At 37.7% G+C, this 15,922-nt stretch overlaps 1 pseudogene; it reads right to left on the bottom strand.

The window, feature by feature from the left end:
* Positions 1 to 3,991: 3,991 nt before the first annotated feature.
* On the bottom strand, positions 3,992 to 4,405 carry LOC117310188 (ferritin light chain pseudogene; annotated as a pseudogene).
* Between the last annotated feature and the right edge of the window lie 11,517 nt (positions 4,406 to 15,922).

Here is a 15,922-nt window from a genome sequence, read left to right as displayed (position 1 = left end):
TACTCATATCACATAAAGCAGACTTTAAAATAAAGACTGTTAAAAGAGATAAGGAAGGACACTACATAACAATCAAGATGTCAATCCAAGAAGAATATATAACAATTGTAAATATATAGGAGCACTTTAATACATCAGGCAAATGCTAACAGCCATAAAAAGGGAAATTGACAGTAACACAATAATAGTGGGGGACTTTAACACCTCACTTACCAATGGATAGATCATCCCAGCAGAATATAATTAAGGAAACACTATGCTTAAATGAAACAATAGACCAGATAGATTTGACTGATATGTATGAGACAATCCACTCAAAAGCAGAGAATACACTTTCTTCTATAGTGCACATGGAACATTCACCAGGATAGATCACACCTCGGGTCACAAATCAAACCTTGGAAAAGTTAAGAAAATTAAAATCACATCCAGCATCATTTTGGACCACAACACTATGAAATTAGAAATCAATCACAGAAAAAAAAAAGCACACACATGGAGGCTAAACAGTGTGCTGCTAAGTAATCAAGAGATCAATGAAGAAATCAAACAGGAAATTAAAAAATACCTAGAAATAAATGACAACAAAAACATTATGACCCAAAACCTATGGGACACAACAAAAGCAGTTCTAATAGGGAAGTTTATAACAATTCAATCTCACCTCAAGAAACAAAATAAATCTCAAATAAACAACCTAACTTTATACGTAACACAACTAGATAATGAAGAACAAAGATAACCCAAAGTTAGTCAAAGGAATCATAAAGATCAGAACAGGAATACATGAAGTAGAAATGAAGAAAACAAAAGCAAAAATCAATAAAACTAAAAGTTTGTTCTTTGAGAAGATAAACAAAATTGATAACCATTTAGCCAGACTCATCAAGGAAAAAAAGGGAGAGGACTCAAATCAATAAAATAAGAAATAAAGAAGGAGAAATTAGAACTGACACTGCAGAAATCCAAAGGATCATAAGAGACTACTATGAGGAACAATATGCCACTAAAATATACACCCTGGAAGAAATGGACAAATTCTTGGAAAGTGACAACTTTCCAAAACTGAACCAGGAAGATTTAGGAAATATAAACAGACAAATCACAAGTAATGAAATTGAAACTGTAATTAAAAATCTTCCAACAAACAAAAGTCCACGACCAGATGGGTTTACAGGCAAACTCTATCAAACATTTAGAGGAGAGCTAAAAGCTATCCTTCTAAGATTCTCCCAAAAAATTGTAGAGGGAAGAACATTCCCAAACTCGTTCTACAATGCCATCATCACTCTGATACAAAAACCAGACAGAGATATCAGAAAAAAAGAAAATTACAGAAGAATATCACTGATGAACATAGGCACAAAAATCCTCAACAAAATACTAGCAAAGAAAATCCAAGAAGACATTAAAAGATCATACAACATGATCAAGTGGGATTCATCCCAGGAATGCAAGGATTCTTCAATATACGCAAACCAAATAATGTGATACACTATATTAACAAATTAAAGAATAAAAACTTTATGACCATCTCAATAGATGGTGAAAAACTTTTGAAAAAATTCAACACATTTATGATAAAAAAAACTCTCCAGAAAGTGGGCATAGAGGGAACCTACCTCAACATAATAAAGGGCATATACAACAAAGCCACAGCAAACACCATTCTCAATGGTGAAAAACTTAAAGCATTTCCTCTAAGACCCGGAACAAGACAAAGATGTCCACTTTTGCCACTCTTATTCAACGTAGCTGTGGAAATCCTAACCATGGCAATCAGAGAAGAAAAATAAATAAAAAGAATATGAATTGGAAAAGAAGAAATAAAACTGTCACTATTTTGATGACATGATACTATACATAGAAAACTCTAAACATGCCACCAGAAAACTACTAGAGCTAATCAGTGAATTTGGTAAAGTTGCAGGATACAAAATTAATGCAAAGAAATCTCTTGCATTCTTATACACTAACAATGAAGGATCAGAAAGACAATTTAAGGAAACAATCCCATTGACCATCACAACAATAAAATAGAATATCTAGTAATGAACCTACCTAAGGAGGCAAAAGACCTGTACTCAGAAAACTATAAAATACTGATGAAAGAAATCAAAGATGACATAAACTTATGGGGAAATATACCATGCTCTCAGATTGGAAGAATCAATATTGTGAAAATGACTATACTACCCAGAACAATCTACAGATTCAATGCAATCCCTATCTAATTACCAATGGCATTCTTCACAGAATTAGAACAAAAAATTTTAGACTTTTCATGGAAACATGAAAGACCCTAAATAGCCAAAGCAATCTTGAGAAAGAAAAATTGATCTCCAGCAACTGAGCTCCCCAACTTCAGACTATACTACAAAGCTTCAGTATGGTACTGGCACAAAACAGAAATATACTTCAATGTTACAGGATAGAAAGCCCAGAGATAAATCCACATGCTTATTGTCCCCTAATATATGACATGCTTCTTGTCCCCTAATATATGACAATAAGCATGTGGATATATGTCCCCTAATATATCCACATGCTTATTGTCCCCTAATATATTGTCCCCTAATATATGTCCCCTAATATATGACAAATGATGCAAGAATATACAATGGAGAAAAGACAGCCTCTTCAATAATTTGTGCTGGGAAAACTGGACAGCTACATGTAAATGGATGAAATTGGAACACTACCTAACACCATACACAAAAATAAACTCAAAATGTATTAAAGACCTAAATGTAAGACCAGACACTGCAAAACTCTTAAAGGAAAACAAAGGAAAAACACTATTTGACATAAACCTGAGCAAGATCTTTTTGACCCACTTCCTAGAGTAATGAAAATAAAAACAAAAATAAACAAATGGGATCCATGAAACTTAAAAGCTTTTGCACAGCAAAGGAAACCGTAAGCAAGACGTAAAGACAACCCTCAGAATGGGAGAAAGTATTTTCAAATGAAGCAATGGACAAAGAATTTATCTCTAAAATATACAAACAGCTCATGGAGCTCAATCACAAAAAAAACAAACAACCCAAGAAAAAATGGGCAGAAGATCTGAATAGATATTTCTCCAAGGAAGACATACAGATGGACAAGAGACACATGAAAACATGTTCAGCATCACTAATTATTAGAGAAATGCAAATGAAAACTGCAATGAGATATCACCTCATGCCAGTCAGAATGGCCATCATCAAAAAATCTACAAACAATAAATGCCAGAGATGATGCAGAGAAAAGGGAACCTCATGCACTGTTGGTGGAAATATAACTTGATACAGCCACTGTGGAGAACAGTATGGAGGTTCCTTAGAAAATGAAAAATAGACCTACCATATGACCCAGGAATCCCACTTCTGGGCATATAACCTGAAAAACCCTTAATTCAAAACTACACATGTACCCCAGTATTCATTGCAACACTATTTACAATAGCCAGGACATGGAAATAAGCTAAACGTCCATTGACAGATGAATGGATAAGATGTTGTACATATATACAATGTAATATTACTCAGCCTTAAAATCAAATAAAATTGTGGCATTAATAGAGATGTGGATAGACCTAGAGACTGTCATAGAGTGATGTATGTCAGAAAGAGAAAAGCAAATACCATATATTAATGCATATATGTGGAGTCTAGAAAGATGATACAGATGAACCTATTTCCAGGGCAGGAAGAGTGACGCAGGTGCAGATAACGGACATGTGGACCCTGGGGGAAAATGAAGGGTGGGATGATTTGGGAGATTAGTATTGACACATTTAAACTATTATGTGCAAAATAGATAGCTAGTGGGAATCTTCTGTATAGCACAGAGAGCTCATCTCGGTGCTCTGTGATGACCTAGATGGGTGGGAAGGGGTGTTGGGAGGGAGTTTCAAGAGGGAGGGAATATATATATATACATATAGCTGATTAAGGTCACTATACAGCAGAAACTAGTACAACATTGTAAAGCAAATTTACTCCAATTAAAAAAAAACATAGTGGGAGTCTGCGCGGGCGGAACCCAGGGCGCGCAGATCCGATAGTGCCTGGTTCAGGTTCTTCTCCCTGAGAATGGCGGCTTCCACAGTGTCCTGGGTTTCACCCCACTTATCTTGAGAAGGCTTCCGCACATCTTGGAAAAGGGCGTGGCTCCAGCACCGGTTTTGCATTTTCAAGAGACGCTGGGCGCCCTCGCGCTTTTCCTCGGCCAATTCCTGAAGAAAGTGTCCCACGCCATGCAGAGCCGCATCGTCGGGGTCAAAATAGGAGCCCAGAGAGAGATGTGGGCCATCACCACAGATCCAGAGCCTAAGGAGGAGGCCAGCATCCCTTGAAGAAGGATTGTGAAACACTGCCACAAGTATATACTGTCTGATATATTTGCTGGAGCAAGTCATCGTAACACCTGGATCTGAACTATTGCTCTGATACACCAGAAATACATCTACACGTGGAACAACTCCTACAGAACACCTACTCAAGGCTGGCAGAAGACCTCAGACCTCCCAAAAGGCAAGAAACTCCCCACGTACCTGGGTAGGGCAAAAGAAAAAAAAGAATAAACAGAGACAAAAGGATAGGGACGGCACCTGCACCAGTGGGAGGGAGCTGTGAAGGAGGAAAAGTTCCCACACACTAGGAAGCCCCTTCGCGGGCGGAGACTGCGGGAGGTGGAGGGGGGAGCTTCGGAGCCGCGGAGGAGTGCACAGCAACGGGTGCGGAGGGCAAAGCGGGGAGATTCCCGCACAGAGGATCGGTGCCGACCGGCACTCACCAGCCCGAGAGGCTTGTCTGCTCACCCGCCGGGGCGGGCGGGGCTGCGAGCTGAGGCTCTGAGGCCCGGGTTTCGGTTTCGGATGGAACGCAGGGAGAGGACTGGGGTTGGCGGCTTGAACATAGCCTGAAGGGGTTAGTGCACCACAGCTAGCCGGGAGGGAGTCCGGGGAAAAGTCTGCACCTGCCGAAGAGGCAAGAGACTTTTTCTTCCCTCTTTGTTTCCTGGTGCGTGAGGAGAGGGGTTTAAGAACGCTGCTTAAAGGAACTCCAGAGACGGGCGCGAGCCGCGGCTAAAAGCGCGAACCCCAGAGACGGGCGGGAGACGTTAAGGCTGCTGCTGCCGCCACCAAGGGGCCTGTGTGCGAGCACAGGTCACTCTCCACACCCCTCTTCCGCGGAGCCTGTGCAGCCCGCCACTGCCACGTTCCCGGGATCCAGGGACAACTTCCCCGGGGGAACACACAGCGGGCCTCAGGCTGGTGCAAAGTCACGCCGGACTTTGCTACCCCAGGCCCGCCCCGCATTCCATGCCCCTCCCTCCCCGCCGGCCTCAGTACGCCAGAACCCCCGAATCAGCGGCTCCTTTAACCCCGTCCTGTCTGAGCAAAAAACAGACGCCCTCCAGTGACCTACACGCAGAGGCAGGACCAAATCCAAAGCTGAGCCCCTGTGAGCTGTGAGAACAAAGAAGAGAAAGGGAAATCTCTCCCAGCAGCCTCAGAAGCAGCGGATTAAAGCTCCACAATCAACTTGATATACCTTGCATCTGTGGAATACATGAATAGACAACCAATCATCCCAAATTAAGGAAGTGGACTTTAGGAGCAAGATCTATGATTTTTTTCCCTATTCCTCTTTTTGTGAATGTGTATGTGTATGCTTCTGTGTGAGATTTTGTCTGTATAGTCTTGCTTCCACCATTTGTCCTAGGGTTCTATCCGTCCATGGTTTTTTCTTAAAATTTTTTTCTTAATAATCAATTTTAATTTTAATAAAGTTATTATACTTTACCTTCGTCCTTTCTTTCATTCTTTCTTTCTTTCCTTCCTTCCTTCCCTCCTTTAGACAACGAATCATCCCAAATTGAGGAGGTGGTCTCTGACAGCAAGATTTATGATTTTTCCCCCTTTACCTCTTTTAGTGAGGGTGTATGTGTATGCTTCTGTGTAAGATTTTGTCTGTATAGCTTTGCTTCCAACATTTGTCCTAAGGTTCTATCCGTCCCTTTTATTTTTTTTCTAAATACGAATTTTTTAATTCAATAACTTTATTATACTTTATTTTATTTTTACTGTATCTTCTTTCTTTCTGTTTTTCCTTCTTTCCCTCCTTCCTTCCTTCCTCCCTCCCTCCCTCCCTCCTTTCTTTCCTTCTTGCATTCTTTCCTTCTTCGCTTCTTTCTTTCTTTCTTTCTTTCTTCCTTCCTTCCTTCCTTCCTTCCCTCCTTTCCTTCTTTCTTTCCTCATACTTCTACTAATTCCCTCTACTTTTTCTCCCTTTTATTCTGAGCCGTGTGGATGAAAGGCTCTTGGTGCTCCAGCCAGGAGTCAGGGCTCTGCCTCTGAGGTAGGAGAGCCAACTTCAGGACACTGGTCCACAAGAGACCTCCCAGCTCCACATAATATCAAATGGCGAAAATCTCCCAGAGACCTCCATCTTAACACCAGCACCCAGCTTCACTCAACGACCAGCAAGCCACAGTGCTGGACAACCTATGCCAAACAACTAGCAAAACAGGAACACAACCCCACCCATTAGCAGAGAGGCTGCCTAAAATCATAATAAGGCCACAGACACCCCAAAACACACCACCAAACATGAACCTGCCCACTAGAGAGACAAGATCCAGCCTCATCCACCACAACACAGGCACTAGTCTCCACCACCAGGAAGCCTACACAACCCACTGAACCAACCTTAGCCACTGGGGACAGACATCAAAAACAGCGGGAACTACGAACCTGCAGTCTGCAAAAAGGAGACCCCAAACACAGTAAGATAAGCAAAATGAGAAGACAGAAAAACACACAGCAGATGAAGGAGCAAGATAAAAATGTGCCAGACCTAACAAATGAAGAGGAAATAGCCAGTCTACCTGAAAAAGAATTCAGAATAATGATGTTAAGGATGATCCAAAATCTTGGAAATAGAATGGACAAAATGCAAGAATCAGTTAACAAGGACCTAGAAGAAATAAAAATGAAACAAGCAATGATGAACAACACAATAAATGAAATTAAAAGTACTCTAGATGGGATCAATAGCAGAATAACTGAGGCAGAAGAACGGATAAGTGACCTGGAAGATAAAATAGTGGAAATAACTACTGCAGAGCAGAATAAAGAAAAAAGAATGAAAAGAACTGAGGACAGTCTCAGAGACCTCTGGGACAACATTAAAGGCACCAACATTCGAATTATAGGGGTTCCAGAAGAAGAAGACAAAAAGAAAGGTACTGAGAAAATATTTGAAGAGATTATAGTTGAAAACTTCCCTAATATGGGAAAGGAAATAGTTAATCAAGTCCAGGAAGCACAGAGAGTCCCATACAGGATAAATACAAGGAGAAATACGCCAAGACACATATTAATCAAACTATCAAAAATTAAATACAAAGAAAGCATATTAAAAGCAGCAAGGGAAAAACAACAAATAACACATAAGGGAATCCCCATAAGGTTAACAGCTGATCTCTCAGCAGAAACCCTACAAGCCAGAAGGGAGTGGCAGGACATACTGAAAGTGATGAAGGAGAAAAACCTGCAGCCAAGACTACTCTACCCAGCAAGGATCTCATTCAGATTTGACGGAGAAATTAAAACCTGTACAGACAAGCAAAAGCTGAGAGAGTTCAGCACCACCAAACCAGCTTTACAGCAAATGCTTAAGGATCTTCTCTAGGCAAGAAACACAAGAGAAGGAAAAGACCTATAATAATGAACCCAAAACAATTTAGAAAATGGGAATAGGACATACATATCGATAATTACCTTAAATGTAAATGGACTAAATGCTCCCACCAAAAGACACAGATTAGCTGAATGGATACAAAAACAAGACCCTTATATATGCTGTCTACAAGAGACCCACTTCAGACCTAGAGACACATACAGACTGAAAGTAAGGGGATGGAAAAAGATATTCCATGCAAATGGAAACCAAAAGAAAGCTGGAGTAGCAATTCTCATATCAGACAAAATAGACTTTAAAATAAGGACTATTAAAAGAGACAAAGAAGGACACTACACAATGCTCAAGGGATCGATCCAAGAAGAAGATATAACAATTATAATTATTTATGCACCCAACATAGGAGCACCTCAATACATAAGGCAAATACTAACAGCCATAAAAGGGGAAATTGACAGTAACACATTCATAGTAGGGGACTTGAACACCCCACTTTCACCCATGGACAGATCATCCAAAATGAAAATAAATAAGGAAACACAAGCTTTAAATGATACATTAAACAAGATGGACTTAATTGATATTTATAGGACACTCCATCCAAAAACAACAGAATACACATTTTTGTCAAGTGCTCATGGAACATTCTCCAGGATAGATCATATCTTAGGTCACAAATCAAGCCTTGGTAAATTTAAGAAAATTGAAATTGTATCAACTATCTTTTCTGACCACAATGCCATGAGACTAGATATCAACTACAGGAAAAGATCTGTAAAAAATACAAACACATGGAAGCTAAACAATACACTACTTAATAATGAAGTGATCACTGAAGAAATCAAAGAGGAAATAAAAAAATACCTAGAAACAAATGACAATGGAGACACAACGACCCAAAACCTGTGGGATGCAGCAAAAGCAGTTCTAAGGGGGAATTTATAGCCTTATAAGCCCACCTTAAGAAGCAGGAAACATCTCGAATAAACAACCTAACCTTGCACCTCAAGCAATTAGAGAAAGAAGAACAAAAAAACCCCAAAGCTAGCAGAAGGAAAGAAATCATAAAAATCAGATCAGAAATAAATGAAAAAGAAATGAAGGAAACAATAGCAAAGATCAATAAAACCAAAAGCTGGTTCTTTGAGAAGATAAACAAAATAGATAAACCATTAGCCAGACTCATCAAGAAAAAAAGGGAGAAGACTCAAATCAATAGAATTAGAAATGAAAAAGAGAGGTAACAACTGACACTGCAGAAATAAAAGAGATCATGAGAGATTACTGCAAGCAACTCTATGCCAATAAAATGGACAATCTGGAAGAAATGGACAAATTCTTAGAAATGCACAACCTGCCAAGACTGAATCAGGAAGAAATAGAAAATATGAACAGGCCAATCACAAGCACTGAAATTGAAACTGTGATTAAAACTCTTCCAACAAACAAAATCCCAGGACCAGATGGCTTCACAGGCGAATTCTATCAAACATTTAGAGAAGAGCTAACACCTGTCCTTCTCAAACTCTTCCAAAATATAGCAGAGGGAGGAACACTCCCAAACTCCTTCTATGAGGCCACCATCACCTTGATACCAAAACCAGACAAGGATGTCACAAAGAAAGAAAACTACAGGCCAATATCACTGATGAACATAGATGCAAAAATCCTCAACAAAATACTATCAAACAGAATCCAACAGCACATTAAAAGGATCATACACCATGATCAAGTGGGGTTTATTCCAGGAATGAAAGGCTTCTTCAATATACGCAAATCTATCAATGTGATAAACCATATTAACAAATTGAAGGAGAAAAACCATATGATAATCTCAATAGATGCAGAGAAAGCTTTTGACAAAATTCAACACCCATTTATGATAAAAACCCTGCAGAAAGTAGGCATAGAGGGAACTTTCCTCAACATAATAAAGGCCATATATGACAAGCCCACAGCAAACATCATCCTCAATGGTGAAAAACTGAAAGCATTTCCACTAAGATAAGGAGCAAGACAAGTTTGCCCACTCTCATCAGTCTTATTCAACATAGTTTTGGAAGTTTTAGCCACAGTAATCAGAGAAGAAAAGGAATCCAAATCGGAAAAGAAGAAGTAAAGCTGTCACTGTTTGCAGATGACATGATCCTATACATAGAGAATCCTAAAGATGCTACCAGGAAACTACTAGAGCTAACCAATGAATTTGGTAAAGTGGCAGGATACAAAATTAATGCACAGAAATCTCTGGCATTCCTATATACTAATGATGAAAAATCTGAAAGTGACATCAAGAAAACACTCCCATTTACCATTGCAACAAAAAGAATAAAATATCTAGGAATAAACCTACCTAAGGAGACAAAAGACCTGTATGCAGAAAATTATAAGACACTGATGAAAGAAATTAAAGATGATAAATAGATGGAGAGATATACCATGTTCTTGGATTGGAAGAATCAACATTGTGAAAATGACTCTACTCGCCAAGGCAATCTATAGATTCAGTGCAATCCCTATCAAACTACTACTGGCATTTTTCACAGAATTAGAACAAAAAATTTCACAATTTGTATGGAAACACAAAAGACCCTGAATAGCCAAAGCAATCTTGAGAATGAAAGAAGGAACTGGAGGAATCAGGCTCCCTGACTTCAGACTATACTACAAAGCTACAGTTATCAAGATGGTATGGTACTGGCACAAAAACAGAAAGATAGATCAATGGAACAGGATAGAAAGCCCAGAGATAAACCCATGCACATATGGACACCTTATCTTTGATAAAGGTGGCAGGAATGTACAGTGGAGAAAGGACAGCCTCTTCAATAAGTGGTGCTGGGAAAACTGGACAGGTACATGTAAAAGTATGAGATTAGATCACTCCCTAACACCATACACAAAAATAAGCTCAAAATGGATTAAAGACCTAAATGTAAGGCCAGAAACTATCAAACTCTTAGAGGAAAACATAGGCAGAACACTCTATGACATAAATCACAGCAAGATCCTTTCTGACCCACTTCCTAGAGTAATGGAAATAAAAACAAAAATAAACAAATGGGACTTAATGAAACTTCAAAGCTTTTGCACAGCAAAGGAAACCATAAACAAGACCAAAAGACAACCCTCAGAATGGGAGAAAATATTTGCAAATGAAGCAACCGACGAAGGATTAATCTCCAAAATTTACAAGCAGCTCATGCAGCTCAATAACAAAAAAACAAACAACCCAATCCAAAAATGGGCAGAAGACCTAAATAGACATTTCTCCAAAGAAGATATACAGACTGCCAACAAACACATGAAAGAATGCTCAACATCATTAATCATTAGAGAAATGCAAATCAAAACTACAATGAGATATCATCTCACACCAGTCAGAATGGCCATCATCAAAAAATCTAGAAACAATAAATGCTGGAGAGGGTGTGGAGAAAAGGGAACCCTCTTGCACTGCTGGTGGGAATGTGAATTGGTTCAGCCACTATGGAGAACAGTATGGAGGTTCCTTAAAAAACTACAAATAGAACTACCATATGACCGAGCAATCCCACTACTGGGCATATACCCTGAGAAAACCGAAATTCAAAAAGAGTCATGTACCAAAATGTTCATTGTAGCTCTATTTACAATAGCCCGGAGATGGAAACAACCTAAGTGCCCATCATCGGATGAATGGATAAAGAAGATGTGGCACATATATACAATGGAATATTACTCAGCCATAAAAAGAAACGAAATTGAGCTATTTGTAATGAAGTGGATAGGCCTAGAGTCTGTCATACAGAGTGAAGTAAGTCAGAAAGAAAAAGACAAATACTGTATGCTAACACATATATATGGAATTTAAGAAAAAAAATGTCATGAAGAACGTAGGGGTAAGGGAGGAATAAAGACGCAGACCTCCTAGAGAACGGACTTGAGGTTATGGGGAGGGGGAAGGGTGAGCTGTGACAGGGCGAGAGAGAGTCATGGGCATATACACACTAACAAACGTAGTAAGGTAGATAGCTAGTGGGAAGCAGCCGCATGGCACAGGGATATTGGCTCGGTGCTTTGTGACAGCCTGGAGGGGTGGGATAGGGAGGGTGGGAGGGAGGGAGACGCAAGAGGGAAGACATATGGGAACATATGTTTATGTATGACTGATTCACTTTGTTATAAAGCAGAAACTAACACACAATTGTAAAGCAATTATACCCCAATAAAGATGTTAAAAAAATAACATATAACAATTGTAAAATTATAAAAATATATACTCCTAACATGGGGCAACTAAATGCATAAAGCATATATGTATAAAGAAACATAAGGAAATAATTAACAGTAACACAGTAAGAATAGGAGAGTTTCACACACCACTGACATCAACAGAAAGATCATTCACACAGAAGATCAATGACCTTACCTTAAATGATAGATTAGAGCAGAAGGTTAGATATAGATATAGAGATATATATTTATCACAGACAAAAAGCAGCAGAATGCACATTCTTTTCAAGTACACATGGAATATTCTCCAGGATAGATCACATGCTAAGCCATAAAACAATCTCAGTGAATTTTAGATGATTAAAATCATAGCAAGCACCCTTTCAGATCACAACAATATGAAATTAGAAATAAACTACAAGAAAAACTACAAAAAACACAAACACGTAAAGACTAAATAATATGCTGCTAAACAATCAATAATTCACTGAAAAAATCAAAGAGTAAATTAAAAGAAAATACCTGACAGAAATGAACACAAGATCTGGAATCTCTGGGAATTATCAGAGACAGTTCTAAGAGAGAAGTTTATAGTGATAAGAGTTTACCTCAGGAAAGAAGAAGAATCTCAAATAAGCAATCTAACCTCATGTCTAAAGGAACTAGAAGAAGCTTGCAAGCAATGTATCTGATAAGGAATTAATATACAAAATATTCAAAAAACTCATATAACTCAACATCAAAAAAATCAAACAACCATTTACAAAATGTCAGAGGACCTAAATAGACATTTTTTCAAAGAAGACATACAGATGGCCAACAGGCACATGAAAAGGTGTGCAACATCACTAATCTTCAGGGAAATGCAAACAAAACCAAAATGAGTAACCACCTCATATCTCTCAGAATGCTTGTCATCAAAAAGAGTACAAATAAGTGTTGGCAAGGATGTGGGGAAAAGGGAAACCTTGTGTGTTGCTAGTTGAATTGAAAATTGGTGCAGCCAAAATGAAAATCTTATGGAGGTTACTCAAAAAATTAAAAATAGATCTGCCATATGATCCAGAAATTTCAATTCTGGGTATTTACCTGAATAAAACAAAATCACTCATTTGAAAATGTGTATGCCCCCAAATTTTCATTACAGCTTTATTTAGAATAGCCAAGATATGGAAGAAAATTGTGTCCATCAATATATGAATGAATAAAAAGATGTGGGATCATATATACAAAGGACCATTACTCATCCATAAAAAAGAAATATTGCCATTTGTGAAAACATGAATGGATCTAGAGTGTATTATGGTAAGTGAAATATGTCAGACAAAGACATATACTGCATGATCTCACTTATATGTGGACTCTAAAAACAAACAAAAATGAAAACAGACTTATAGATACAGAGAACAAATGGTTGTTTGTCATAAGGGAGGTGAGTTAGGAGTGTCAGCCAAATAGATAAAGGGGACTAAGATGTATATGTATGCATATATAAATATATAAATGTAGATATTTTTTTCACATTCTCTCATTATATGTTATTACAAGATATTGAGTATAGTACCATGTGCTATATAGTGGGTCCTTGTTGGTTATCTATTTTGTATGTATTAATTTGTATGTATTAATCCCAAACTCCTAATTAATCCCTCCCCCTTTCCCCCTGGTAACCATAAGTTTGTTTTCTATGTGTGTGAGTCTATTCATGTTTTATAAATAAGTTTATTTGTATCACTTTTTTTTTGGATTCCACATATAAATGATATATATTATATTTATCTTTCACTGTCTGGCTTACTTCATCAGTATGATAAACTCTAGGTCCATCCATGTTGCTGAATTATTTCATTCTTTTTTTATGGCTGAGTAATATTCCATTGTCTATATATAGCACATCATTTTTACCCATTAATCTGTTGGTGGATATTTAGGTTGCTTCCATGTCTGGGCTATTGTATATAGTGATGCAATGAATATTGGGTTGCATGTAGCTTTTCTAATTATGGTTTTCTCCAAATATATGCCCAGGAGTGTGATTGCAGGATCATATTATAGCTCTATTTTTAGTTTTTAAAGGACTCTCCATGCTGTTCTCCATAGTGGCTGCATCAATTTACATTTCCACTAACAGTGTAGGAGTGTTCCTTTTTTTCCACAACCTCTCAAGCATTTATTATTTGTAGACATCTTTACCTTAAAATGCATAATATTTTAATAACAAAACTGATCGATTTAATTTACATTTAAACAAGTTACAAAGCACTAATTCCAAGGATTTAAACTTCTGTTTTATCTATTATTCTTGTCATTCTTTTAAAAAGCATTATGAAAAATGAAGTTATACATAATTAGACTAGTGTTAATAAAATAAATCCCCTTATCACCTAGTATTTTTTAATTGAAGTATAGTTGATTTACAATGTTGTGTTAATTTCTGCTGTACAGCAAAGTGACTCAGTTAAACACATATATACATTTTTTAAATATTCTTTCTCATTATGGTTTATCCCAGGATATTGAATATAGTTCCCTCTGCTATGCAGTAGGAACTTGTTGTTTATCCAGTCTATATGTAATAGTTTGCATCTCAACCACAAATCTGTTCTCTATGTCTGTGAATAAGTTTCTCTTTCATAGATGTGTTCATTTGTGCTATATTTTAGATTCTACATATAAGTGATATCATATGATATTTGTCTTTCTCTTTCTGATTTACTTCACTTAGTATGATAATCTCTAGTTGCATCTATGTTGCTGCACATGTCATTCTTTCATTCTTTTTATGCTGAGTAGTATTCTGTTGTATATATGTACCACATCTTTATCTGTTCATCTGTCGAAGGACATTTAGGTTGTTTTCATGTCCTGGTTATTTTGAATAGTGCTGCTATGAACATAGGGGTGCATGTATCTCTTTGAATTATAGTTCTGTCCAGGTATATGCCCAAGAGTGATATTGCTGGTATATATGGTAGTTCTATTTTTAGATTTCTGAGGAACCTCCATACTGTTCTCAATAGTGACTGCACCAACTTGCATTCCCTTCTAAAGTGTAGGAGAGTTCCCTTTTCTCCACACCCTCTGCAGCATTTGTTATTTGTAGACATTTTGATGTTGACCATTCTGACTGGAGTGAGGAGATACCTCATTGAAAGTTTAATTTGCATTTATATAATAATTAGTGATATTGAGTATTTTTTCAAGTGCCTTTTGCCAATCTGTGTGTCTTCTTTGGTGAAATGTCTTTTCATATCTCCTGCCTATTTTTTTGATTGGGTGGTGTTTTTTTGATATTGAGCTGCTTGAGCTCTTTGTATATTTTGGAGATTAATCAGTTTTTAGTGCATCATTTTCAAATATACTCTCCCATTCTGTAGGGTTTTTTTTGTTTGTTTGTTTATGTTTGTTTATGGTTTCCTTTTCTGTGGAACAGCTTTTAAGTTTGATTAGGTCTCAATTGTTTATTTTGGAGATGGGTTGATAAAGATATTGCTGCAATTTATGTCAAAGAGTGTTCTGCCTCTGTTTTCCTCTAAGAGTTTTATATTCCCCAGCCTTACATTTAGGGCTTTAATCCATTTTGAGTTGATTTTTGTGTAGGGTATTAGAGAATGTTCTAATTTTATTCTTTTTTTTTGACCATGCCACACAGCTTGTGGGATATTGGTTCCCATACCCAGGGATCAAATGCAGGCCCTCAGCAATTAAAGTGTAGTGTCCTAACCGCTGGACTGCCAAGGAATTCCCTCTAATGTCATTTTTTCATATATAGCTGTCCAGTTTTCTCAGCACCGCTTATTGAAGAGACTGTCTTCACTCCATTGTATATTCCTGCCTCCTCTGTGGTAGGTTAATTGACCATAGGTGCATGGGTTTATTTATGGGCTTTCTAACCTGTTCCATTGATCTATATATCTGTTTTGTGTGTGTACCATACTGTTTTGATGATTGTAGCTTTGTAGTACAGTCTGAAGTCAGAGAGCCTGATTCCTCCAGCTCTGTTTTTCTTTCCC

This window comes from Tursiops truncatus, chromosome X (genome assembly GCF_011762595.2).
Source record: "Tursiops truncatus isolate mTurTru1 chromosome X, mTurTru1.mat.Y, whole genome shotgun sequence".
Taxonomy (NCBI): Eukaryota; Metazoa; Chordata; class Mammalia; order Artiodactyla; family Delphinidae; genus Tursiops; species Tursiops truncatus.
The sequence above is the reverse complement of the archived record's forward strand: the minus strand, read 5'-3'. Positions and strand labels throughout refer to the sequence as shown.